This window comes from Schistocerca piceifrons, unplaced genomic scaffold, assembly GCF_021461385.2.
Source record: "Schistocerca piceifrons isolate TAMUIC-IGC-003096 unplaced genomic scaffold, iqSchPice1.1 HiC_scaffold_41, whole genome shotgun sequence".
In the NCBI taxonomy this organism is placed as follows: Eukaryota; Metazoa; Arthropoda; class Insecta; order Orthoptera; family Acrididae; genus Schistocerca; species Schistocerca piceifrons.
The window spans coordinates 25,089-48,654 of NW_025728636.1; the positions used below are offsets into that span (position 1 = coordinate 25,089).

General features: G+C 52.1%; 47 non-coding genes across 47 annotated transcripts; 10 read left to right on the forward strand and 37 right to left on the reverse strand.

Annotated features, from left to right (window-relative positions):
* Positions 1 to 207: 207 nt before the first annotated feature.
* On the reverse strand, positions 208 to 278 carry Trnag-gcc. The gene has a single exon. It is a non-coding gene; the product is annotated as a tRNA-Gly (tRNA).
* A 336-nt stretch (positions 279 to 614) lies between these two features.
* On the forward strand, positions 615 to 686 carry Trnag-ucc. Its single transcript has one exon. It is a non-coding gene; the product is annotated as a tRNA-Gly (tRNA).
* A 754-nt stretch (positions 687 to 1,440) lies between these two features.
* Positions 1,441 to 1,513, reverse strand: Trnav-aac. Its single transcript has one exon. It is a non-coding gene; the product is annotated as a tRNA-Val (tRNA).
* Positions 1,514 to 1,769: 256 nt separating this feature from the next.
* On the reverse strand, positions 1,770 to 1,841 carry Trnae-uuc. Its single transcript has one exon. It is a non-coding gene; the product is annotated as a tRNA-Glu (tRNA).
* Positions 1,842 to 2,297: 456 nt separating this feature from the next.
* Positions 2,298 to 2,370, reverse strand: Trnam-cau. Its single transcript has one exon. It is a non-coding gene; the product is annotated as a tRNA-Met (tRNA).
* Positions 2,371 to 2,668: 298 nt separating this feature from the next.
* Trnag-gcc lies at positions 2,669 to 2,739 on the reverse strand. The gene has a single exon. It is a non-coding gene; the product is annotated as a tRNA-Gly (tRNA).
* Positions 2,740 to 3,076: 337 nt separating this feature from the next.
* Positions 3,077 to 3,148, forward strand: Trnag-ucc. Its single transcript has one exon. It is a non-coding gene; the product is annotated as a tRNA-Gly (tRNA).
* A 755-nt stretch (positions 3,149 to 3,903) lies between these two features.
* On the reverse strand, positions 3,904 to 3,977 carry Trnav-aac. The gene has a single exon. It is a non-coding gene; the product is annotated as a tRNA-Val (tRNA).
* Positions 3,978 to 4,233: 256 nt separating this feature from the next.
* On the reverse strand, positions 4,234 to 4,305 carry Trnae-uuc. Its single transcript has one exon. It is a non-coding gene; the product is annotated as a tRNA-Glu (tRNA).
* Positions 4,306 to 4,761: 456 nt separating this feature from the next.
* On the reverse strand, positions 4,762 to 4,834 carry Trnam-cau. The gene has a single exon. It is a non-coding gene; the product is annotated as a tRNA-Met (tRNA).
* A 298-nt stretch (positions 4,835 to 5,132) lies between these two features.
* On the reverse strand, positions 5,133 to 5,203 carry Trnag-gcc. The gene has a single exon. It is a non-coding gene; the product is annotated as a tRNA-Gly (tRNA).
* Positions 5,204 to 5,539: 336 nt separating this feature from the next.
* Positions 5,540 to 5,611, forward strand: Trnag-ucc. Its single transcript has one exon. It is a non-coding gene; the product is annotated as a tRNA-Gly (tRNA).
* A 754-nt stretch (positions 5,612 to 6,365) lies between these two features.
* Positions 6,366 to 6,438, reverse strand: Trnav-aac. The gene has a single exon. It is a non-coding gene; the product is annotated as a tRNA-Val (tRNA).
* A 256-nt stretch (positions 6,439 to 6,694) lies between these two features.
* Positions 6,695 to 6,766, reverse strand: Trnae-uuc. The gene has a single exon. It is a non-coding gene; the product is annotated as a tRNA-Glu (tRNA).
* A 456-nt stretch (positions 6,767 to 7,222) lies between these two features.
* On the reverse strand, positions 7,223 to 7,295 carry Trnam-cau. Its single transcript has one exon. It is a non-coding gene; the product is annotated as a tRNA-Met (tRNA).
* Positions 7,296 to 7,593: 298 nt separating this feature from the next.
* Trnag-gcc lies at positions 7,594 to 7,664 on the reverse strand. The gene has a single exon. It is a non-coding gene; the product is annotated as a tRNA-Gly (tRNA).
* A 337-nt stretch (positions 7,665 to 8,001) lies between these two features.
* Trnag-ucc lies at positions 8,002 to 8,073 on the forward strand. Its single transcript has one exon. It is a non-coding gene; the product is annotated as a tRNA-Gly (tRNA).
* Positions 8,074 to 8,828: 755 nt separating this feature from the next.
* Positions 8,829 to 8,902, reverse strand: Trnav-aac. Its single transcript has one exon. It is a non-coding gene; the product is annotated as a tRNA-Val (tRNA).
* A 256-nt stretch (positions 8,903 to 9,158) lies between these two features.
* Trnae-uuc lies at positions 9,159 to 9,230 on the reverse strand. The gene has a single exon. It is a non-coding gene; the product is annotated as a tRNA-Glu (tRNA).
* A 456-nt stretch (positions 9,231 to 9,686) lies between these two features.
* Positions 9,687 to 9,759, reverse strand: Trnam-cau. The gene has a single exon. It is a non-coding gene; the product is annotated as a tRNA-Met (tRNA).
* A 298-nt stretch (positions 9,760 to 10,057) lies between these two features.
* Positions 10,058 to 10,128, reverse strand: Trnag-gcc. The gene has a single exon. It is a non-coding gene; the product is annotated as a tRNA-Gly (tRNA).
* A 336-nt stretch (positions 10,129 to 10,464) lies between these two features.
* Trnag-ucc lies at positions 10,465 to 10,536 on the forward strand. Its single transcript has one exon. It is a non-coding gene; the product is annotated as a tRNA-Gly (tRNA).
* A 754-nt stretch (positions 10,537 to 11,290) lies between these two features.
* Trnav-aac lies at positions 11,291 to 11,363 on the reverse strand. Its single transcript has one exon. It is a non-coding gene; the product is annotated as a tRNA-Val (tRNA).
* A 256-nt stretch (positions 11,364 to 11,619) lies between these two features.
* Positions 11,620 to 11,691, reverse strand: Trnae-uuc. The gene has a single exon. It is a non-coding gene; the product is annotated as a tRNA-Glu (tRNA).
* A 456-nt stretch (positions 11,692 to 12,147) lies between these two features.
* Positions 12,148 to 12,220, reverse strand: Trnam-cau. The gene has a single exon. It is a non-coding gene; the product is annotated as a tRNA-Met (tRNA).
* Positions 12,221 to 12,518: 298 nt separating this feature from the next.
* Trnag-gcc lies at positions 12,519 to 12,589 on the reverse strand. Its single transcript has one exon. It is a non-coding gene; the product is annotated as a tRNA-Gly (tRNA).
* A 336-nt stretch (positions 12,590 to 12,925) lies between these two features.
* On the forward strand, positions 12,926 to 12,997 carry Trnag-ucc. Its single transcript has one exon. It is a non-coding gene; the product is annotated as a tRNA-Gly (tRNA).
* A 754-nt stretch (positions 12,998 to 13,751) lies between these two features.
* On the reverse strand, positions 13,752 to 13,824 carry Trnav-aac. The gene has a single exon. It is a non-coding gene; the product is annotated as a tRNA-Val (tRNA).
* A 256-nt stretch (positions 13,825 to 14,080) lies between these two features.
* Trnae-uuc lies at positions 14,081 to 14,152 on the reverse strand. Its single transcript has one exon. It is a non-coding gene; the product is annotated as a tRNA-Glu (tRNA).
* Positions 14,153 to 14,608: 456 nt separating this feature from the next.
* Trnam-cau lies at positions 14,609 to 14,681 on the reverse strand. The gene has a single exon. It is a non-coding gene; the product is annotated as a tRNA-Met (tRNA).
* A 296-nt stretch (positions 14,682 to 14,977) lies between these two features.
* Positions 14,978 to 15,048, reverse strand: Trnag-gcc. Its single transcript has one exon. It is a non-coding gene; the product is annotated as a tRNA-Gly (tRNA).
* A 336-nt stretch (positions 15,049 to 15,384) lies between these two features.
* On the forward strand, positions 15,385 to 15,456 carry Trnag-ucc. The gene has a single exon. It is a non-coding gene; the product is annotated as a tRNA-Gly (tRNA).
* A 754-nt stretch (positions 15,457 to 16,210) lies between these two features.
* Positions 16,211 to 16,283, reverse strand: Trnav-aac. The gene has a single exon. It is a non-coding gene; the product is annotated as a tRNA-Val (tRNA).
* A 256-nt stretch (positions 16,284 to 16,539) lies between these two features.
* Positions 16,540 to 16,611, reverse strand: Trnae-uuc. Its single transcript has one exon. It is a non-coding gene; the product is annotated as a tRNA-Glu (tRNA).
* Positions 16,612 to 17,067: 456 nt separating this feature from the next.
* Trnam-cau lies at positions 17,068 to 17,140 on the reverse strand. Its single transcript has one exon. It is a non-coding gene; the product is annotated as a tRNA-Met (tRNA).
* A 296-nt stretch (positions 17,141 to 17,436) lies between these two features.
* Positions 17,437 to 17,507, reverse strand: Trnag-gcc. The gene has a single exon. It is a non-coding gene; the product is annotated as a tRNA-Gly (tRNA).
* Positions 17,508 to 17,843: 336 nt separating this feature from the next.
* Trnag-ucc lies at positions 17,844 to 17,915 on the forward strand. Its single transcript has one exon. It is a non-coding gene; the product is annotated as a tRNA-Gly (tRNA).
* Positions 17,916 to 18,669: 754 nt separating this feature from the next.
* Trnav-aac lies at positions 18,670 to 18,742 on the reverse strand. The gene has a single exon. It is a non-coding gene; the product is annotated as a tRNA-Val (tRNA).
* Positions 18,743 to 18,998: 256 nt separating this feature from the next.
* Positions 18,999 to 19,070, reverse strand: Trnae-uuc. Its single transcript has one exon. It is a non-coding gene; the product is annotated as a tRNA-Glu (tRNA).
* Positions 19,071 to 19,526: 456 nt separating this feature from the next.
* On the reverse strand, positions 19,527 to 19,599 carry Trnam-cau. Its single transcript has one exon. It is a non-coding gene; the product is annotated as a tRNA-Met (tRNA).
* A 296-nt stretch (positions 19,600 to 19,895) lies between these two features.
* On the reverse strand, positions 19,896 to 19,966 carry Trnag-gcc. Its single transcript has one exon. It is a non-coding gene; the product is annotated as a tRNA-Gly (tRNA).
* Positions 19,967 to 20,302: 336 nt separating this feature from the next.
* Trnag-ucc lies at positions 20,303 to 20,374 on the forward strand. Its single transcript has one exon. It is a non-coding gene; the product is annotated as a tRNA-Gly (tRNA).
* Positions 20,375 to 21,128: 754 nt separating this feature from the next.
* On the reverse strand, positions 21,129 to 21,201 carry Trnav-aac. The gene has a single exon. It is a non-coding gene; the product is annotated as a tRNA-Val (tRNA).
* Positions 21,202 to 21,457: 256 nt separating this feature from the next.
* Positions 21,458 to 21,529, reverse strand: Trnae-uuc. The gene has a single exon. It is a non-coding gene; the product is annotated as a tRNA-Glu (tRNA).
* Positions 21,530 to 21,985: 456 nt separating this feature from the next.
* Positions 21,986 to 22,058, reverse strand: Trnam-cau. Its single transcript has one exon. It is a non-coding gene; the product is annotated as a tRNA-Met (tRNA).
* Positions 22,059 to 22,354: 296 nt separating this feature from the next.
* On the reverse strand, positions 22,355 to 22,424 carry Trnag-gcc. The gene has a single exon. It is a non-coding gene; the product is annotated as a tRNA-Gly (tRNA).
* A 338-nt stretch (positions 22,425 to 22,762) lies between these two features.
* Positions 22,763 to 22,835, forward strand: Trnag-ucc. Its single transcript has one exon. It is a non-coding gene; the product is annotated as a tRNA-Gly (tRNA).
* The last annotated feature ends 731 nt before the right edge of the window (positions 22,836 to 23,566 follow it).

The following is a 23,566-nucleotide window of genomic DNA, read 5'->3' on the forward strand; positions in this document are numbered from 1 at the left end:
CTACACGTGCATTCCCGGCGCGACAGGCAACTTGCGATGCTAGGCCGACGCCAGTATGTACAATAGCGCACAACAGTCCAAACGAGCAGTCGTGCGCGCTGCATGTTCGGTTATTCCCACACGGATATCCCGCGGTTCATTCTCATGGCTCACGCAGTTCGAGTGCGAAAGACACGCAGCACCACTATCGGAGAAAAAACAAAATGATGCATCGGCCGGGAATCGAACCCGGGCCGCCCGCGTGGCAGGCGAGCATTCTACCACTGAACCACCGATGCTCAGCTAGTTCACAGCTTCCTGGTGCTTTCCGCGGCAGACGTCTGAGGGGAAAGTGGGACTGCCGTCCAGCGCCGTCGCATCCTCTCGAGAGAATGCTACACACGCTGAATCCTGAACTGCACTGCACTGCTTAAAAATGACGCCCGAACGCGATCGCCTAAGTACTCTTGCGGCGCACGTGCGCGACGACTCTTGCCAAAGGACGCGAAATGTGCGTAGAGACGCTGTCTGGATGCGCTCGCCTACCCCGTAATGCGCCTACAGCTACGACCACCTTGAGCCGCCGCCGACAGGCGGGAAGCAGACACAGCGCGGCGTGCGCGGACGGAAACCGTGCGGTGGTGGTGTAATGGTCAGCATAGTTGCCTTCCAAGCAGTTGATCCGGGTTCGATTCCCGGCCACCGCAGCCGGCTTTTACTTTTGCGTATGAGTACTTTTGCCACGCGTCTTTAAATTAATCTTTCTTTCGCCCTCTTACTCGCTGCAGGCCACCCTATAGTGTGTGCGTCGATTCCCCTTGAGTCTCGACTTGTCTCGACTTTGCTCAGCTGACGCGAGAGCTGACGCTCTCCAATCGGCCTATATCAAGAGGACAAGCACGCGAAACGACTGAGAGAGGTATGGCGAGGCGGCCACCACATTACTTATGCCTCAAGTAAATACCTGCTGCCTGTTATCATGTATTGTCTGATGTCACATGTTCTGTCAGACAAATTCAGTTTTATTACTGGTACATTCCTTTTTTTTTTTTTTTTTTTTTCTTTGTTGAAAATTTTACAACACGCTCCTTCATTTCACTGTGGCCGCACGGCGCGACTTGGCATACCGAAAGGCATAACGTGGCGCCAGTGCCCTTGACCGAATAGCGCTGCAGCTCCGAAACCGAAGAGGAAAGAGAAATACGAACTGAAACTGTCGGCAGTGCCCAGTGTTCGCAGGCGGTCACCCGCCCAAGCACTGACAACGCCCAGCTTCGCGCAGTAGCGGTGATCGGACGAGAAACTGTGTGTTCACCGTGCTGTGACCAGTGAAGTGTTTTAGCGCGTCCCGACAAGCCGCGTTCTGGTCCCCTATCAGCTCCCACACAATGTGACGATTTCTTTGTTACCATACTTCCCCGCCGAAATCGGCGTTGCCTTTTTGAAAGAGTGAAATCGTAGTGGCCCGTGGGGGATCGAACCCACGACCTTCCCGTTGTTAGCACGACGCTCTAACCGACTGAGCTAACGGGCCTCGGTGCAGACAGTCTTTCATCGCTTCGCGGTAATTGCTCTGCGTATTGCCATGTAACATTTCTATGGTAGCAGTCCAACAGTGGACCAGCGTCTCTTCTCCCTTTATTCCGCTGCTCGTAGTAATTTCATTGCGTGCCCGTTTCTCTCGACTGTTTTCAGCTGACGTTTATGAACCAGTAGCTATAATGCGAGGAGGACGTGAAACAGCCTTTCGCAGGGTCAAAACTTGTCGTGACTTTTGCCGAAAAATTCCGTTCCGGTACCGGGAATCGAACCCGGGCCTCCTGGGTGAAAGCCAGGTATCCTAGCCACTAGACCACACCGGACGCGCACATTTTCTTCGGGGTTTACACCCGGTCCACTCGCTTTCCGTGTCGCACGTTCCCTGTTTGCGAGCATCTTTTCGCGCGCCCATGGCGAGGCGCGCATGGCAAAAGTCACAATCCATTGCTTTATGCCTCGTTGTTACAGGGGTAGGAGGAAAAGCAAAGCTGTAAGTAGTAATATTTATTTACTTATTTCGCAAGTAAATACCTGCTGCCTGTCATCATACAGCAGGTCATACATTGTGGGACTTTACACGTTATATCGTACGAAATTCAGTTTTATTACTAGTACTTTTTTCCTTGAAAATTTTACATAAGAACTGCAAGTAGTAATAACGGGAAGTAAACATTATCACGCTGAGTCGTTGAAGCCTTGAGGATAACAAAGTACAAAGTGTTCCGCTCCTTCGCAAACCCCAGAGCCGTCGATTTAGCTGTGGACGAAAGTAAATTAAATGCCCCGGGTGAGGATCGAACTCACGACCTTAAGATTATGAGACTTACGCGCTGCCTACTGCGCTACCGAGGCAGGCGATCGCCACGCCTTCTGGAATCTCGGTAAGTACCAAATACCGGTGGTAGAGAGTCTGCACTTCGTGGCTCATTTTTTTTTTCTGTTGCTACACGTGCATTCCCGGCGCGACAGGCAACTTGCGATGCTAGGCCGACGCCAGTATGTACAATAGCGCACAACAGTCCAAACGAGCAGTCGTGCGCGCTGCATGTTCGGTTATTCCCACACGGATATCCCGCGGTTCATTCTCATGGCTCACGCAGTTCGAGTGCGAAAGACACGCAGCACCACTATCGGAGAAAAAACAAAATGATGCATCGGCCGGGAATCGAACCCGGGCCGCCCGCGTGGCAGGCGAGCATTCTACCACTGAACCACCGATGCTCAGCTAGTTCACAGCTTCCTGGTGCTTTCCGCGGCAGACGTCTGAGGGGGAAAGTGGGACTGCCGTCCAGCGCCGTCGCATCCTCTCGAGAGAATGCTACACACGCTGAATCCTGAACTGCACTGCACTGCTTAAAAATGACGCCCGAACGCGATCGCCTAAGTACTCTTGCGGCGCACGTGCGCGACGACTCTTGCCAAAGGACGCGAAATGTGCGTAGAGACGCTGTCTGGATGCGCTCGCCTACCCCGTAATGCGCCTACAGCTACGACCACCTTGAGCCGCCGCCGACAGGCGGGAAGCAGACACAGCGCGGCGTGCGCGGACGGAAACCGTGCGGTGGTGGTGTAATGGTCAGCATAGTTGCCTTCCAAGCAGTTGATCCGGGTTCGATTCCCGGCCACCGCAGCCGGCTTTTACTTTTGCGTATGAGTACTTTTGCCACGCGTCTTTAAATTAATCTTTCTTTCGCCCTCTTACTCGCTGCAGGCCACCCTATAGTGTGTGCGTCGATTCCCCTTGAGTCTCGACTTGTCTCGACTTTGCTCAGCTGACGCGAGAGCTGACGCTCTCCAATCGGCCTATATCAAGAGGACAAGCACGCGAAACGACTGAGAGAGGTATGGCGAGGCGGCCACCACATTACTTATGCCTCAAGTAAATACCTGCTGCCTGTTATCATGTATTGTCTGATGTCACATGTTCTGTCAGACAAATTCAGTTTTATTACTGGTACATTCCTTTTTTTTTTTTTTTTTTTTTTCTTTGTTGAAAATTTTACAACACGCTCCTTCATTTCACTGTGGCCGCACGGCGCGACTTGGCATACCGAAAGGCATAACGTGGCGCCAGTGCCCTTGACCGAATAGCGCTGCAGCTCCGAAACCGAAGAGGAAAGAGAAATACGAACTGAAACTGTCGGCAGTGCCCAGTGTTCGCAGGCGGTCACCCGCCCAAGCACTGACAACGCCCAGCTTCGCGCAGTAGCGGTGATCGGACGAGAAACTGTGTGTTCACCGTGCTGTGACCAGTGAAGTGTTTTAGCGCGTCCCGACAAGTCGCGTTCTGGTCCCCTATCAGCTCCCACACAATGTGACGATTTCTTTGTTACCATACTTCCCCGCCGAAATCGGCGTTGCCTTTTTGGAAGAGTGAAATCGTAGTGGCCCGTGGGGGGATCGAACCCACGACCTTCCCGTTGTTAGCACGACGCTCTAACCGACTGAGCTAACGGGCCTCGGTGCAGACAGTCTTTCATCGCTTCGCGGTAATTGCTCTGCGTATTGCCATGTAACATTTCTATGGTAGCAGTCCAACAGTGGACCAGCGTCTCTTCTCCCTTTATTCCGCTGCTCGTAGTAATTTCATTGCGTGCCCGTTTCTCTCGACTGTTTTCAGCTGACGTTTATGAACCAGTAGCTATAATGCGAGGAGGACGTGAAACAGCCTTTCGCAGGGTCAAAACTTGTCGTGACTTTTGCCGAAAAATTCCGTTCCGGTACCGGGAATTTAACCCGGGCCTCCTGGGTGAAAGCCAGGTATCCTAGCCACTAGACCACACCGGACGCGCACATTTTCTTCGGGGTTTACACCCGGTCCACTCGCTTTCCGTGTCGCACGTTCCCTGTTTGCGAGCATCTTTTCGCGCGCCCATGGCGAGGCGCGCATGGCAAAAGTCACAATCCATTGCTTTATGCCTCGTTGTTACAGGGGTAGGAGGAAAAGCAAAGCTGTAAGTAGTAATATTTATTTACTTATTTCGCAAGTAAATACCTGCTGCCTGTCATCATACAGCAGGTCATACATTGTGGGACTTTACACGTTATATCGTACGAAATTCAGTTTTATTACTAGTACTTTTTTCCTTGAAAATTTTACATAAGAACTGCAAGTAGTAATAACGGGAAGTAAACATTATCACGCTGAGTCGTTGAAGCCTTGAGGATAACAAAGTACAAAGTGTTCCGCTCCTTCGCAAACCCCAGAGCCGTCGATTTAGCTGTGGACGAAAGTAAATTAAATGCCCCGGGTGAGGATCGAACTCACGACCTTAAGATTATGAGACTTACGCGCTGCCTACTGCGCTACCGAGGCAGGCGATCGCCACGCCTTCTGGAATCTCGGTAAGTACCAAATACCGGTGGTAGAGAGTCTGCACTTCGTGGCTCATTTTTTTTTTCTGTTGCTACACGTGCATTCCCGGCGCGACAGGCAACTTGCGATGCTAGGCCGACGCCAGTATGTACAATAGCGCACAACAGTCCAAACGAGCAGTCGTGCGCGCTGCATGTTCGGTTATTCCCACACGGATATCCCGCGGTTCATTCTCATGGCTCACGCAGTTCGAGTGCGAAAGACACGCAGCACCACTATCGGAGAAAAAACAAAATGATGCATCGGCCGGGAATCGAACCCGGGCCGCCCGCGTGGCAGGCGAGCATTCTACCACTGAACCACCGATGCTCAGCTAGTTCACAGCTTCCTGGTGCTTTCCGCGGCAGACGTCTGAGGGGAAAGTGGGACTGCCGTCCAGCGCCGTCGCATCCTCTCGAGAGAATGCTACACACGCTGAATCCTGAACTGCACTGCACTGCTTAAAAATGACGCCCGAACGCGATCGCCTAAGTACTCTTGCGGCGCACGTGCGCGACGACTCTTGCCAAAGGACGCGAAATGTGCGTAGAGACGCTGTCTGGATGCGCTCGCCTACCCCGTAATGCGCCTACAGCTACGACCACCTTGAGCCGCCGCCGACAGGCGGGAAGCAGACACAGCGCGGCGTGCGCGGACGGAAACCGTGCGGTGGTGGTGTAATGGTCAGCATAGTTGCCTTCCAAGCAGTTGATCCGGGTTCGATTCCCGGCCACCGCAGCCGGCTTTTACTTTTGCGTATGAGTACTTTTGCCACGCGTCTTTAAATTAATCTTTCTTTCGCCCTCTTACTCGCTGCAGGCCACCCTATAGTGTGTGCGTCGATTCCCCTTGAGTCTCGACTTGTCTCGACTTTGCTCAGCTGACGCGAGAGCTGACGCTCTCCAATCGGCCTATATCAAGAGGACAAGCACGCGAAACGACTGAGAGAGGTATGGCGAGGCGGCCACCACATTACTTATGCCTCAAGTAAATACCTGCTGCCTGTTATCATGTATTGTCTGATGTCACATGTTCTGTCAGACAAATTCAGTTTTATTACTGGTACATTCCTTTTTTTTTTTTTTTTTTTTTCTTTGTTGAAAATTTTACAACACGCTCCTTCATTTCACTGTGGCCGCACGGCGCGACTTGGCATACCGAAAGGCATAACGTGGCGCCAGTGCCCTTGACCGAATAGCGCTGCAGCTCCGAAACCGAAGAGGAAAGAGAAATACGAACTGAAACTGTCGGCAGTGCCCAGTGTTCGCAGGCGGTCACCCGCCCAAGCACTGACAACGCCCAGCTTCGCGCAGTAGCGGTGATCGGACGAGAAACTGTGTGTTCACCGTGCTGTGACCAGTGAAGTGTTTTAGCGCGTCCCGACAAGCCGCGTTCTGGTCCCCTATCAGCTCCCACACAATGTGACGATTTCTTTGTTACCATACTTCCCCGCCGAAATCGGCGTTGCCTTTTTGAAAGAGTGAAATCGTAGTGGCCCGTGGGGGATCGAACCCACGACCTTCCCGTTGTTAGCACGACGCTCTAACCGACTGAGCTAACGGGCCTCGGTGCAGACAGTCTTTCATCGCTTCGCGGTAATTGCTCTGCGTATTGCCATGTAACATTTCTATGGTAGCAGTCCAACAGTGGACCAGCGTCTCTTCTCCCTTTATTCCGCTGCTCGTAGTAATTTCATTGCGTGCCCGTTTCTCTCGACTGTTTTCAGCTGACGTTTATGAACCAGTAGCTATAATGCGAGGAGGACGTGAAACAGCCTTTCGCAGGGTCAAAACTTGTCGTGACTTTTGCCGAAAAATTCCGTTCCGGTACCGGGAATCGAACCCGGGCCTCCTGGGTGAAAGCCAGGTATCCTAGCCACTAGACCACACCGGACGCGCACATTTTCTTCGGGGTTTACACCCGGTCCACTCGCTTTCCGTGTCGCACGTTCCCTGTTTGCGAGCATCTTTTCGCGCGCCCATGGCGAGGCGCGCATGGCAAAAGTCACAATCCATTGCTTTATGCCTCGTTGTTACAGGGGTAGGAGGAAAAGCAAAGCTGTAAGTAGTAATATTTATTTACTTATTTCGCAAGTAAATACCTGCTGCCTGTCATCATACAGCAGGTCATACATTGTGGGACTTTACACGTTATATCGTACGAAATTCAGTTTTATTACTAGTACTTTTTTCCTTGAAAATTTTACATAAGAACTGCAAGTAGTAATAACGGGAAGTAAACATTATCACGCTGAGTCGTTGAAGCCTTGAGGATAACAAAGTACAAAGTGTTCCGCTCCTTCGCAAACCCCAGAGCCGTCGATTTAGCTGTGGACGAAAGTAAATTAAATGCCCCGGGTGAGGATCGAACTCACGACCTTAAGATTATGAGACTTACGCGCTGCCTACTGCGCTACCGAGGCAGGCGATCGCCACGCCTTCTGGAATCTCGGTAAGTACCAAATACCGGTGGTAGAGAGTCTGCACTTCGTGGCTCATTTTTTTTTTCTGTTGCTACACGTGCATTCCCGGCGCGACAGGCAACTTGCGATGCTAGGCCGACGCCAGTATGTACAATAGCGCACAACAGTCCAAACGAGCAGTCGTGCGCGCTGCATGTTCGGTTATTCCCACACGGATATCCCGCGGTTCATTCTCATGGCTCACGCAGTTCGAGTGCGAAAGACACGCAGCACCACTATCGGAGAAAAAACAAAATGATGCATCGGCCGGGAATCGAACCCGGGCCGCCCGCGTGGCAGGCGAGCATTCTACCACTGAACCACCGATGCTCAGCTAGTTCACAGCTTCCTGGTGCTTTCCGCGGCAGACGTCTGAGGGGGAAAGTGGGACTGCCGTCCAGCGCCGTCGCATCCTCTCGAGAGAATGCTACACACGCTGAATCCTGAACTGCACTGCACTGCTTAAAAATGACGCCCGAACGCGATCGCCTAAGTACTCTTGCGGCGCACGTGCGCGACGACTCTTGCCAAAGGACGCGAAATGTGCGTAGAGACGCTGTCTGGATGCGCTCGCCTACCCCGTAATGCGCCTACAGCTACGACCACCTTGAGCCGCCGCCGACAGGCGGGAAGCAGACACAGCGCGGCGTGCGCGGACGGAAACCGTGCGGTGGTGGTGTAATGGTCAGCATAGTTGCCTTCCAAGCAGTTGATCCGGGTTCGATTCCCGGCCACCGCAGCCGGCTTTTACTTTTGCGTATGAGTACTTTTGCCACGCGTCTTTAAATTAATCTTTCTTTCGCCCTCTTACTCGCTGCAGGCCACCCTATAGTGTGTGCGTCGATTCCCCTTGAGTCTCGACTTGTCTCGACTTTGCTCAGCTGACGCGAGAGCTGACGCTCTCCAATCGGCCTATATCAAGAGGACAAGCACGCGAAACGACTGAGAGAGGTATGGCGAGGCGGCCACCACATTACTTATGCCTCAAGTAAATACCTGCTGCCTGTTATCATGTATTGTCTGATGTCACATGTTCTGTCAGACAAATTCAGTTTTATTACTGGTACATTCCTTTTTTTTTTTTTTTTTTTTTTCTTTGTTGAAAATTTTACAACACGCTCCTTCATTTCACTGTGGCCGCACGGCGCGACTTGGCATACCGAAAGGCATAACGTGGCGCCAGTGCCCTTGACCGAATAGCGCTGCAGCTCCGAAACCGAAGAGGAAAGAGAAATACGAACTGAAACTGTCGGCAGTGCCCAGTGTTCGCAGGCGGTCACCCGCCCAAGCACTGACAACGCCCAGCTTCGCGCAGTAGCGGTGATCGGACGAGAAACTGTGTGTTCACCGTGCTGTGACCAGTGAAGTGTTTTAGCGCGTCCCGACAAGTCGCGTTCTGGTCCCCTATCAGCTCCCACACAATGTGACGATTTCTTTGTTACCATACTTCCCCGCCGAAATCGGCGTTGCCTTTTTGGAAGAGTGAAATCGTAGTGGCCCGTGGGGGGATCGAACCCACGACCTTCCCGTTGTTAGCACGACGCTCTAACCGACTGAGCTAACGGGCCTCGGTGCAGACAGTCTTTCATCGCTTCGCGGTAATTGCTCTGCGTATTGCCATGTAACATTTCTATGGTAGCAGTCCAACAGTGGACCAGCGTCTCTTCTCCCTTTATTCCGCTGCTCGTAGTAATTTCATTGCGTGCCCGTTTCTCTCGACTGTTTTCAGCTGACGTTTATGAACCAGTAGCTATAATGCGAGGAGGACGTGAAACAGCCTTTCGCAGGGTCAAAACTTGTCGTGACTTTTGCCGAAAAATTCCGTTCCGGTACCGGGAATCGAACCCGGGCCTCCTGGGTGAAAGCCAGGTATCCTAGCCACTAGACCACACCGGACGCGCACATTTTCTTCGGGGTTTACACCCGGTCCACTCGCTTTCCGTGTCGCACGTTCCCTGTTTGCGAGCATCTTTTCGCGCGCCCATGGCGAGGCGCGCATGGCAAAAGTCACAATCCATTGCTTTATGCCTCGTTGTTACAGGGGTAGGAGGAAAAGCAAAGCTGTAAGTAGTAATATTTATTTACTTATTTCGCAAGTAAATACCTGCTGCCTGTCATCATACAGCAGGTCATACATTGTGGGACTTTACACGTTATATCGTACGAAATTCAGTTTTATTACTAGTACTTTTTTCCTTGAAAATTTTACATAAGAACTGCAAGTAGTAATAACGGGAAGTAAACATTATCACGCTGAGTCGTTGAAGCCTTGAGGATAACAAAGTACAAAGTGTTCCGCTCCTTCGCAAACCCCAGAGCCGTCGATTTAGCTGTGGACGAAAGTAAATTAAATGCCCCGGGTGAGGATCGAACTCACGACCTTAAGATTATGAGACTTACGCGCTGCCTACTGCGCTACCGAGGCAGGCGATCGCCACGCCTTCTGGAATCTCGGTAAGTACCAAATACCGGTGGTAGAGAGTCTGCACTTCGTGGCTCATTTTTTTTTTCTGTTGCTACACGTGCATTCCCGGCGCGACAGGCAACTTGCGATGCTAGGCCGACGCCAGTATGTACAATAGCGCACAACAGTCCAAACGAGCAGTCGTGCGCGCTGCATGTTCGGTTATTCCCACACGGATATCCCGCGGTTCATTCTCATGGCTCACGCAGTTCGAGTGCGAAAGACACGCAGCACCACTATCGGAGAAAAAACAAAATGATGCATCGGCCGGGAATCGAACCCGGGCCGCCCGCGTGGCAGGCGAGCATTCTACCACTGAACCACCGATGCTCAGCTAGTTCACAGCTTCCTGGTGCTTTCCGCGGCAGACGTCTGAGGGGAAAGTGGGACTGCCGTCCAGCGCCGTCGCATCCTCTCGAGAGAATGCTACACACGCTGAATCCTGAACTGCACTGCACTGCTTAAAAATGACGCCCGAACGCGATCGCCTAAGTACTCTTGCGGCGCACGTGCGCGACGACTCTTGCCAAAGGACGCGAAATGTGCGTAGAGACGCTGTCTGGATGCGCTCGCCTACCCCGTAATGCGCCTACAGCTACGACCACCTTGAGCCGCCGCCGACAGGCGGGAAGCAGACACAGCGCGGCGTGCGCGGACGGAAACCGTGCGGTGGTGGTGTAATGGTCAGCATAGTTGCCTTCCAAGCAGTTGATCCGGGTTCGATTCCCGGCCACCGCAGCCGGCTTTTACTTTTGCGTATGAGTACTTTTGCCACGCGTCTTTAAATTAATCTTTCTTTCGCCCTCTTACTCGCTGCAGGCCACCCTATAGTGTGTGCGTCGATTCCCCTTGAGTCTCGACTTGTCTCGACTTTGCTCAGCTGACGCGAGAGCTGACGCTCTCCAATCGGCCTATATCAAGAGGACAAGCACGCGAAACGACTGAGAGAGGTATGGCGAGGCGGCCACCACATTACTTATGCCTCAAGTAAATACCTGCTGCCTGTTATCATGTATTGTCTGATGTCACATGTTCTGTCAGACAAATTCAGTTTTATTACTGGTACATTCCTTTTTTTTTTTTTTTTTTTTTCTTTGTTGAAAATTTTACAACACGCTCCTTCATTTCACTGTGGCCGCACGGCGCGACTTGGCATACCGAAAGGCATAACGTGGCGCCAGTGCCCTTGACCGAATAGCGCTGCAGCTCCGAAACCGAAGAGGAAAGAGAAATACGAACTGAAACTGTCGGCAGTGCCCAGTGTTCGCAGGCGGTCACCCGCCCAAGCACTGACAACGCCCAGCTTCGCGCAGTAGCGGTGATCGGACGAGAAACTGTGTGTTCACCGTGCTGTGACCAGTGAAGTGTTTTAGCGCGTCCCGACAAGCCGCGTTCTGGTCCCCTATCAGCTCCCACACAATGTGACGATTTCTTTGTTACCATACTTCCCCGCCGAAATCGGCGTTGCCTTTTTGAAAGAGTGAAATCGTAGTGGCCCGTGGGGGATCGAACCCACGACCTTCCCGTTGTTAGCACGACGCTCTAACCGACTGAGCTAACGGGCCTCGGTGCAGACAGTCTTTCATCGCTTCGCGGTAATTGCTCTGCGTATTGCCATGTAACATTTCTATGGTAGCAGTCCAACAGTGGACCAGCGTCTCTTCTCCCTTTATTCCGCTGCTCGTAGTAATTTCATTGCGTGCCCGTTTCTCTCGACTGTTTTCAGCTGACGTTTATGAACCAGTAGCTATAATGCGAGGAGGACGTGAAACAGCCTTTCGCAGGGTCAAAACTTGTCGTGACTTTTGCCGAAAAATTCCGTTCCGGTACCGGGAATCGAACCCGGGCCTCCTGGGTGAAAGCCAGGTATCCTAGCCACTAGACCACACCGGACGCGCACATTTTCTTCGGGGTTTACACCCGGTCCACTCGCTTTCCGTGTCGCACGTTCCCTGTTTGCGAGCATCTTTTCGCGCGCCCATGGCGAGGCGCGCATGGCAAAAGTCACAATCCATTGCTTTATGCCTCGTTGTTACAGGGGTAGGAGGAAAAGCAAAGCTGTAAGTAGTAATATTTATTTACTTATTTCGCAAGTAAATACCTGCTGCCTGTCATCATACAGCAGGTCATACATTGTGGGACTTTACACGTTATATCGTACGAAATTCAGTTTTATTACTAGTACTTTTTTCCTTGAAAATTTTACATAAGAACTGCAAGTAGTAATAACGGGAAGTAAACATTATCACGCTGAGTCGTTGAAGCCTTGAGGATAACAAAGTACAAAGTGTTCCGCTCCTTCGCAAACCCCAGAGCCGTCGATTTAGCTGTGGACGAAAGTAAATTAAATGCCCCGGGTGAGGATCGAACTCACGACCTTAAGATTATGAGACTTACGCGCTGCCTACTGCGCTACCGAGGCAGGCGATCGCCACGCCTTCTGGAATCTCGGTAAGTACCAAATACCGGTGGTAGAGAGTCTGCACTTCGTGGCTCATTTTTTTTTTCTGTTGCTACACGTGCATTCCCGGCGCGACAGGCAACTTGCGATGCTAGGCCGACGCCAGTATGTACAATAGCGCACAACAGTCCAAACGAGCAGTCGTGCGCGCTGCATGTTCGGTTATTCCCACACGGATATCCCGCGGTTCATTCTCATGGCTCACGCAGTTCGAGTGCGAAAGACACGCAGCACCACTATCGGAGAAAAAACAAAATGATGCATCGGCCGGGAATCGAACCCGGGCCGCCCGCGTGGCAGGCGAGCATTCTACCACTGAACCACCGATGCTCAGCTAGTTCACAGCTTCCTGGTGCTTTCCGCGGCAGACGTCTGAGGGGAAAGTGGGACTGCCGTCCAGCGCCGTCGCATCCTCTCGAGAGAATGCTACACACGCTGAATCCTGAACTGCACTGCACTGCTTAAAAATGACGCCCGAACGCGATCGCCTAAGTACTCTTGCGGCGCACGTGCGCGACGACTCTTGCCAAAGGACGCGAAATGTGCGTAGAGACGCTGTCTGGATGCGCTCGCCTACCCCGTAATGCGCCTACAGCTACGACCACCTTGAGCCGCCGCCGACAGGCGGGAAGCAGACACAGCGCGGCGTGCGCGGACGGAAACCGTGCGGTGGTGGTGTAATGGTCAGCATAGTTGCCTTCCAAGCAGTTGATCCGGGTTCGATTCCCGGCCACCGCAGCCGGCTTTTACTTTTGCGTATGAGTACTTTTGCCACGCGTCTTTAAATTAATCTTTCTTTCGCCCTCTTACTCGCTGCAGGCCACCCTATAGTGTGTGCGTCGATTCCCCTTGAGTCTCGACTTGTCTCGACTTTGCTCAGCTGACGCGAGAGCTGACGCTCTCCAATCGGCCTATATCAAGAGGACAAGCACGCGAAACGACTGAGAGAGGTATGGCGAGGCGGCCACCACATTACTTATGCCTCAAGTAAATACCTGCTGCCTGTTATCATGTATTGTCTGATGTCACATGTTCTGTCAGACAAATTCAGTTTTATTACTGGTACATTCCTTTTTTTTTTTTTTTTTTTTTCTTTGTTGAAAATTTTACAACACGCTCCTTCATTTCACTGTGGCCGCACGGCGCGACTTGGCATACCGAAAGGCATAACGTGGCGCCAGTGCCCTTGACCGAATAGCGCTGCAGCTCCGAAACCGAAGAGGAAAGAGAAATACGAACTGAAACTGTCGGCAGTGCCCAGTGTTCGCAGGCGGTCACCCGCCCAAGCACTGACAACGCCCAGCTTCGCGCAGTAGCGGTGATCGGACGAGAAACTGTGTGTTCACCGTGCTGTGACCAGTGAAGTGTTTTAGCGCGTCCCGACAAGCCGCGTTCTGGTCCCCTATCAGCTCCCACACAATGTGACGATTTCTTTGTTACCATACTTCCCCGCCGAAATCGGCGTTGCCTTTTTGAAAGAGTGAAATCGTAGTGGCCCGTGGGGGATCGAACCCACGACCTTCCCGTTGTTAGCACGACGCTCTAACCGACTGAGCTAACGGGCCTCGGTGCAGACAGTCTTTCATCGCTTCGCGGTAATTGCTCTGCGTATTGCCATGTAACATTTCTATGGTAGCAGTCCAACAGTGGACCAGCGTCTCTTCTCCCTTTATTCCGCTGCTCGTAGTAATTTCATTGCGTGCCCGTTTCTCTCGACTGTTTTCAGCTGACGTTTATGAACCAGTAGCTATAATGCGAGGAGGACGTGAAACAGCCTTTCGCAGGGTCAAAACTTGTCGTGACTTTTGCCGAAAAATTCCGTTCCGGTACCGGGAATCGAACCCGGGCCTCCTGGGTGAAAGCCAGGTATCCTAGCCACTAGACCACACCGGACGCGCACATTTTCTTCGGGGTTTACACCCGGTCCACTCGCTTTCCGTGTCGCACGTTCCCTGTTTGCGAGCATCTTTTCGCGCGCCCATGGCGAGGCGCGCATGGCAAAAGTCACAATCCATTGCTTTATGCCTCGTTGTTACAGGGGTAGGAGGAAAAGCAAAGCTGTAAGTAGTAATATTTATTTACTTATTTCGCAAGTAAATACCTGCTGCCTGTCATCATACAGCAGGTCATACATTGTGGGACTTTACACGTTATATCGTACGAAATTCAGTTTTATTACTAGTACTTTTTTCCTTGAAAATTTTACATAAGAACTGCAAGTAGTAATAACGGGAAGTAAACATTATCACGCTGAGTCGTTGAAGCCTTGAGGATAACAAAGTACAAAGTGTTCCGCTCCTTCGCAAACCCCAGAGCCGTCGATTTAGCTGTGGACGAAAGTAAATTAAATGCCCCGGGTGAGGATCGAACTCACGACCTTAAGATTATGAGACTTACGCGCTGCCTACTGCGCTACCGAGGCAGGCGATCGCCACGCCTTCTGGAATCTCGGTAAGTACCAAATACCGGTGGTAGAGAGTCTGCACTTCGTGGCTCATTTTTTTTCTGTTGCTACACGTGCATTCCCGGCGCGACAGGCAACTTGCGATGCTAGGCCGACGCCAGTATGTACAATAGCGCACAACAGTCCAAACGAGCAGTCGTGCGCGCTGCATGTTCGGTTATTCCCACACGGATATCCCGCGGTTCATTCTCATGGCTCACGCAGTTCGAGTGCGAAAGACACGCAGCACCACTATCGGAGAAAAAACAAAATGATGCATCGGCCGGGAATCGAACCCGGGCCGCCCGCGTGGCAGGCGAGCATTCTACCACTGAACCACCGATGCTCAGCTAGTTCACAGCTTCCTGGTGCTTTCCGCGGCAGACGTCTGAGGGGAAAGTGGGACTGCCGTCCAGCGCCGTCGCATCCTCTCGAGAGAATGCTACACACGCTGAATCCTGAACTGCACTGCACTGCTTAAAAATGACGCCCGAACGCGATCGCCTAAGTACTCTTGCGGCGCACGTGCGCGACGACTCTTGCCAAAGGACGCGAAATGTGCGTAGAGACGCTGTCTGGATGCGCTCGCCTACCCCGTAATGCGCCTACAGCTACGACCACCTTGAGCCGCCGCCGACAGGCGGGAAGCAGACACAGCGCGGCGTGCGCGGACGGAAACCGTGCGGTGGTGGTGTAATGGTCAGCATAGTTGCCTTCCAAGCAGTTGATCCGGGTTCGATTCCCGGCCACCGCAGCCGGCTTTTACTTTTGCGTATGAGTACTTTTGCCACGCGTCTTTAAATTAATCTTTCTTTCGCCCTCTTACTCGCTGCAGGCCACCCTATAGTGTGTGCGTCGATTCCCCTTGAGTCTCGACTTGTCTCGACTTTGCTCAGCTGACGCGAGAGCTGACGCTCTCCAATCGGCCTATATCAAGAGGACAAGCACGCGAAACGACTGAGAGAGGTATGGCGAGGCGGCCACCACATTACTTATGCCTCAAGTAAATACCTGCTGCCTGTTATCATGTATTGTCTGATGTCACATGTTCTGTCAGACAAATTCAGTTTTATTACTGGTACATTCCTTTTTTTTTTTTTTTTTTTTTCTTTGTTGAAAATTTTACAACACGCTCCTTCATTTCACTGTGGCCGCACGGCGCGACTTGGCATACCGAAAGGCATAACGTGGCGCCAGTGCCCTTGACCGAATAGCGCTGCAGCTCCGAAACCGAAGAGGAAAGAGAAATACGAACTGAAACTGTCGGCAGTGCCCAGTGTTCGCAGGCGGTCACCCGCCCAAGCACTGACAACGCCCAGCTTCGCGCAGTAGCGGTGATCGGACGAGAAACTGTGTGTTCACCGTGCTGTGACCAGTGAAGTGTTTTAGCGCGTCCCGACAAGCCGCGTTCTGGTCCCCTATCAGCTCCCACACAATGTGACGATTTCTTTGTTACCATACTTCCCCGCCGAAATCGGCGTTGCCTTTTTGAAAGAGTGAAATCGTAGTGGCCCGTGGGGGATCGAACCCACGACCTTCCCGTTGTTAGCACGACGCTCTAACCGACTGAGCTAACGGGCCTCGGTGCAGACAGTCTTTCATCGCTTCGCGGTAATTGCTCTGCGTATTGCCATGTAACATTTCTATGGTAGCAGTCCAACAGTGGACCAGCGTCTCTTCTCCCTTTATTCCGCTGCTCGTAGTAATTTCATTGCGTGCCCGTTTCTCTCGACTGTTTTCAGCTGACGTTTATGAACCAGTAGCTATAATGCGAGGAGGACGTGAAACAGCCTTTCGCAGGGTCAAAACTTGTCGTGACTTTTGCCGAAAAATTCCGTTCCGGTACCGGGAATCGAACCCGGGCCTCCTGGGTGAAAGCCAGGTATCCTAGCCACTAGACCACACCGGACGCGCACATTTTCTTCGGGGTTTACACCCGGTCCACTCGCTTTCCGTGTCGCACGTTCCCTGTTTGCGAGCATCTTTTCGCGCGCCCATGGCGAGGCGCGCATGGCAAAAGTCACAATCCATTGCTTTATGCCTCGTTGTTACAGGGGTAGGAGGAAAAGCAAAGCTGTAAGTAGTAATATTTATTTACTTATTTCGCAAGTAAATACCTGCTGCCTGTCATCATACAGCAGGTCATACATTGTGGGACTTTACACGTTATATCGTACGAAATTCAGTTTTATTACTAGTACTTTTTTCCTTGAAAATTTTACATAAGAACTGCAAGTAGTAATAACGGGAAGTAAACATTATCACGCTGAGTCGTTGAAGCCTTGAGGATAACAAAGTACAAAGTGTTCCGCTCCTTCGCAAACCCCAGAGCCGTCGATTTAGCTGTGGACGAAAGTAAATTAAATGCCCCGGGTGAGGATCGAACTCACGACCTTAAGATTATGAGACTTACGCGCTGCCTACTGCGCTACCGAGGCAGGCGATCGCCACGCCTTCTGGAATCTCGGTAAGTACCAAATACCGGTGGTAGAGAGTCTGCACTTCGTGGCTCATTTTTTTTCTGTTGCTACACGTGCATTCCCGGCGCGACAGGCAACTTGCGATGCTAGGCCGACGCCAGTATGTACAATAGCGCACAACAGTCCAAACGAGCAGTCGTGCGCGCTGCATGTTCGGTTATTCCCACACGGATATCCCGCGGTTCATTCTCATGGCTCACGCAGTTCGAGTGCGAAAGACACGCAGCACCACTATCGGAGAAAAAACAAAATGATGCATCGGCCGGGAATCGAACCCGGGCCGCCCGCGTGGCAGGCGAGCATTCTACCACTGAACCACCGATGCTCAGCTAGTTCACAGCTTCCTGGTGCTTTCCGCGGCAGACGTCTGAGGGGAAAGTGGGACTGCCGTCCAGCGCCGTCGCATCCTCTCGAGAGAATGCTACACACGCTGAATCCTGAACTGCACTGCACTGCTTAAAAATGACGCCCGAACGCGATCGCCTAAGTACTCTTGCGGCGCACGTGCGCGACGACTCTTGCCAAAGGACGCGAAATGTGCGTAGAGACGCTGTCTGGATGCGCTCGCCTACCCCGTAATGCGCCTACAGCTACGACCACCTTGAGCCGCCGCCGACAGGCGGGAAGCAGACACAGCGCGGCGTGCGCGGACGGAAACCGTGCGGTGGTGGTGTAATGGTCAGCATAGTTGCCTTCCAAGCAGTTGATCCGGGTTCGATTCCCGGCCACCGCAGCCGGCTTTTACTTTTGCGTATGAGTACTTTTGCCACGCGTCTTTAAATTAATCTTTCTTTCGCCCTCTTACTCGCTGCAGGCCACCCTATAGTGTGTGCGTCGATTCCCCTTGAGTCTCGACTTGTCTCGACTTTGCTCAGCTGACGCGAGAGCTGACGCTCTCCAATCGGCCTATATCAAGAGGACAAGCACGCGAAACGACTGAGAGAGGTATGGCGAGGCGGCCACCACATTACTTATGCCTCAAGTAAATACCTGCTGCCTGTTATCATGTATTGTCTGATGTCACATGTTCTGTCAGACAAATTCAGTTTTATTACTGGTACATTCCTTTTTTTTTTTTTTTTTTTTTCTTTGTTGAAAATTTTACAACACGCTCCTTCATTTCACTGTGGCCGCACGGCGCGACTTGGCATACCGAAAGGCATAACGTGGCGCCAGTGCCCTTGACCGAATAGCGCTGCAGCTCCGAAACCGAAGAGGAAAGAGAAATACGAACTGAAACTGTCGGCAGTGCCCAGTGTTCGCAGGCGGTCACCCGCCCAAGCACTGACAACGCCCAGCTTCGCGCAGTAGCGGTGATCGGACGAGAAACTGTGTGTTCACCGTGCTGTGACCAGTGAAGTGTTTTAGCGCGTCCCGACAAGCCGCGTTCTGGTCCCCTATCAGCTCCCACACAATGTGACGATTTCTTTGTTACCATACTTCCCCGCCGAAATCGGCGTTGCCTTTTTGAAAGAGTGAAATCGTAGTGGCCCGTGGGGGATCGAACCCACGACCTTCCCGTTGTTAGCACGACGCTCTAACCGACTGAGCTAACGGGCCTCGGTGCAGACAGTCTTTCATCGCTTCGCGGTAATTGCTCTGCGTATTGCCATGTAACATTTCTATGGTAGCAGTCCAACAGTGGACCAGCGTCTCTTCTCCCTTTATTCCGCTGCTCGTAGTAATTTCATTGCGTGCCCGTTTCTCTCGACTGTTTTCAGCTGACGTTTATGAACCAGTAGCTATAATGCGAGGAGGACGTGAAACAGCCTTTCGCAGGGTCAAAACTTGTCGTGACTTTTGCCGAAAAATTCCGTTCCGGTACCGGGAATCGAACCCGGGCCTCCTGGGTGAAAGCCAGGTATCCTAGCCACTAGACCACACCGGACGCGCACATTTTCTTCGGGGTTTACACCCGGTCCACTCGCTTTCCGTGTCGCACGTTCCCTGTTTGCGAGCATCTTTTCGCGCGCCCATGGCGAGGCGCGCATGGCAAAAGTCACAATCCATTGCTTTATGCCTCGTTGTTACAGGGGTAGGAGGAAAAGCAAAGCTGTAAGTAGTAATATTTATTTACTTATTTCGCAAGTAAATACCTGCTGCCTGTCATCATACAGCAGGTCATACATTGTGGGACTTTACACGTTATATCGTACGAAATTCAGTTTTATTACTAGTACTTTTTTCCTTGAAAATTTTACATAAGAACTGCAAGTAGTAATAACGGGAAGTAAACATTATCACGCTGAGTCGTTGAAGCCTTGAGGATAACAAAGTACAAAGTGTTCCGCTCCTTCGCAAACCCCAGAGCCGTCGATTTAGCTGTGGACGAAAGTAAATTAAATGCCCCGGGTGAGGATCGAACTCACGACCTTAAGATTATGAGACTTACGCGCTGCCTACTGCGCTACCGAGGCAGGCGATCGCCACGCCTTCTGGAATCTCGGTAAGTACCAAATACCGGTGGTAGAGAGTCTGCACTTCGTGGCTCATTTTTTTTCTGTTGCTACACGTGCATTCCCGGCGCGACAGGCAACTTGCGATGCTAGGCCGACGCCAGTATGTACAATAGCGCACAACAGTCCAAACGAGCAGTCGTGCGCGCTGCATGTTCGGTTATTCCCACACGGATATCCCGCGGTTCATTCTCATGGCTCACGCAGTTCGAGTGCGAAAGACACGCAGCACCACTATCGGAGAAAAAACAAAATGATGCATCGGCCGGGAATCGAACCCGGGCCGCCCGCGTGGCAGGCGAGCATTCTACCACTGAACCACCGATGCTCAGCTAGTTCACAGCTTCCTGGTGCTTTCCGCGGCAGACGTCTGAGGGGAAAGTGGGACTGCCGTCCAGCGCCGTCGCATCCTCTCGAGAGAATGCTACACACGCTGAATCCTGAACTGCACTGCACTGCTTAAAAATGACGCCCGAACGCGATCGCCTAAGTACTCTTGCGGCGCACGTGCGCGACGACTCTTGCCAAAGGACGCGAAATGTGCGTAGAGACGCTGTCTGGATGCGCTCGCCTACCCCGTAATGCGCCTACAGCTACGACCACCTTGAGCCGCCGCCGACAGGCGGGAAGCAGACACAGCGCGGCGTGCGCGGACGGAAACCGTGCGGTGGTGGTGTAATGGTCAGCATAGTTGCCTTCCAAGCAGTTGATCCGGGTTCGATTCCCGGCCACCGCAGCCGGCTTTTACTTTTGCGTATGAGTACTTTTGCCACGCGTCTTTAAATTAATCTTTCTTTCGCCCTCTTACTCGCTGCAGGCCACCCTATAGTGTGTGCGTCGATTCCCCTTGAGTCTCGACTTGTCTCGACTTTGCTCAGCTGACGCGAGAGCTGACGCTCTCCAATCGGCCTATATCAAGAGGACAAGCACGCGAAACGACTGAGAGAGGTATGGCGAGGCGGCCACCACATTACTTATGCCTCAAGTAAATACCTGCTGCCTGTTATCATGTATTGTCTGATGTCACATGTTCTGTCAGACAAATTCAGTTTTATTACTGGTACATTCCTTTTTTTTTTTTTTTTTTTTTCTTTGTTGAAAATTTTACAACACGCTCCTTCATTTCACTGTGGCCGCACGGCGCGACTTGGCATACCGAAAGGCATAACGTGGCGCCAGTGCCCTTGACCGAATAGCGCTGCAGCTCCGAAACCGAAGAGGAAAGAGAAATACGAACTGAAACTGTCGGCAGTGCCCAGTGTTCGCAGGCGGTCACCCGCCCAAGCACTGACAACGCCCAGCTTCGCGCAGTAGCGGTGATCGGACGAGAAACTGTGTGTTCACCGTGCTGTGACCAGTGAAGTGTTTTAGCGCGTCCCGACAAGCCGCGTTCTGGTCCCCTATCAGCTCCCACACAATGTGACGATTTCTTTGTTACCATACTTCCCCGCCGAAATCGGCGTTGCCTTTTTGAAAGAGTGAAATCGTAGTGGCCCGTGGGGGATCGAACCCACGACCTTCCCGTTGTTAGCACGACGCTCTAACCGACTGAGCTAACGGGCCTCGGTGCAGACAGTCTTTCATCGCTTCGCGGTAATTGCTCTGCGTATTGCCATGTAACATTTCTATGGTAGCAGTCCAACAGTGGACCAGCGTCTCTTCTCCCTTTATTCCGCTGCTCGTAGTAATTTCATTGCGTGCCCGTTTCTCTCGACTGTTTTCAGCTGACGTTTATGAACCAGTAGCTATAATGCGAGGAGGACGTGAAACAGCCTTTCGCAGGGTCAAAACTTGTCGTGACTTTTGCCGAAAAATTCCGTTCCGGTACCGGGAATCGAACCCGGGCCTCCTGGGTGAAAGCCAGGTATCCTAGCCACTAGACCACACCGGACGCGCACATTTTCTTCGGGGTTTACACCCGGTCCACTCGCTTTCCGTGTCGCACGTTCCCTGTTTGCGAGCATCTTTTCGCGCGCCCATGGCGAGGCGCGCATGGCAAAAGTCACAATCCATTGCTTTATGCCTCGTTGTTACAGGGGTAGGAGGAAAAGCAAAGCTGTAAGTAGTAATATTTATTTACTTATTTCGCAAGTAAATACCTGCTGCCTGTCATCATACAGCAGGTCATACATTGTGGGACTTTACACGTTATATCGTACGAAATTCAGTTTTATTACTAGTACTTTTTTCCTTGAAAATTTTACATAAGAACTGCAAGTAGTAATAACGGGAAGTAAACATTATCACGCTGAGTCGTTGAAGCCTTGAGGATAACAAAGTACAAAGTGTTCCGCTCCTTCGCAAACCCCAGAGCCGTCGATTTAGCTGTGGACGAAAGTAAATTAAATGCCCCGGGTGAGGATCGAACTCACGACCTTAAGATTATGAGACTTACGCGCTGCCTACTGCGCTACCGAGGCAGGCGATCGCCACGCCTTCTGGAATCTCGGTAAGTACCAAATACCGGTGGTAGAGAGTCTGCACTTCGTGGCTCATTTTTTTTCTGTTGCTACACGTGCATTCCCGGCGCGACAGGCAACTTGCGATGCTAGGCCGACGCCAGTATGTACAATAGCGCACAACAGTCCAAACGAGCAGTCGTGCGCGCTGCATGTTCGGTTATTCCCACACGGATATCCCGCGGTTCATTCTCATGGCTCACGCAGTTCGAGTGCGAAAGACACGCAGCACCACTATCGGAGAAAAAACAAAATGATGCATCGGCCGGGAATCGAACCCGGGCCGCCCGCGTGGCAGGCGAGCATTCTACACTGAACCACCGATGCTCAGCTAGTTCACAGCTTCCTGGTGCTTTCCGCGGCAGACGTCTGAGGGGAAAGTGGGACTGCCGTCCAGCGCCGTCGCATCCTCTCGAGAGAATGCTACACACGCTGAATCCTGAACTGCACTGCACTGCTTAAAAATGACGCCCGAACGCGATCGCCTAAGTACTCTTGCGGCGCACAGTGCGCGACGACTCTTGCCAAAGGACGCGAAATGTGCGTAGAGACGCTGTCTGGATGCGCTCGCCTACCCCGTAATGCGCCTACAGCTACGACCACCTTGAGCCGCCGCCGACAGGCGGGAAGCAGACACAGCGCGGCGTGCGCGGACGGGAAACCGTGCGGTGGTGGTGTAATGGTCAGCATAGGTTGCCTTCCAAGCAGTTGATCCGGGTTCGATTCCCGGCCACCGCAGCCGGCTTTTACTTTTGCGTATGAGTACTTTTGCCACGCGTCTTTAAATTAATCTTTCTTTCGCCCTCTTACTCGCTGCAGGCCACCCTATAGTGTGTGCGGTCGATTCCCCTTGAGTCTCGACTTGTCTCGACTTTGCTCAGCTGACGCGAGAGCTGACGCTCTCCAATCGGCCTATATCAAGAGGACAAGCACGCGAAACGACTGAGAGAGGTATGGCGAGGCGGCCACCACATTACTTATGCCTCAAGTAAATACCTGCTGCCTGTTATCATGTATTGTCTGATGTCACATGTTCTGTCAGACAAATTCAGTTTTATTACTGGTACATTCCTTTTTTTTTTTTTTTTTTTTTCTTTGTTGAAAATTTTACAACACGCTCCTTCATTTCACTGTGGCCGCACGGCGCGACTTGGCATACCGAAAGGCATAACGTGGCGCCAGTGCCCTTGACCGAATAGCGCTGCAGCTCCGAAACCGAAGAGGAAAGAGAAATACGAACTGAAACTGTCGGCAGTGCCCAGTGTTCGCAGGCGGTCACCCGCCCAAGCACTGACAACGCCCAGCTTCGCGCAGTAGCGGTGATCGGACGAGAAACTGTGTGTTCACCGTGCTGTGACCAGTGAAGTGTTTTAGCGCGTCCCGACAAGCCGCGTTCTGGTCCCCTATCAGCTCCCACACAATGTGACGATTTCTTTGTTACCATACTTCCCCGCCGAAATCGGCGTTGC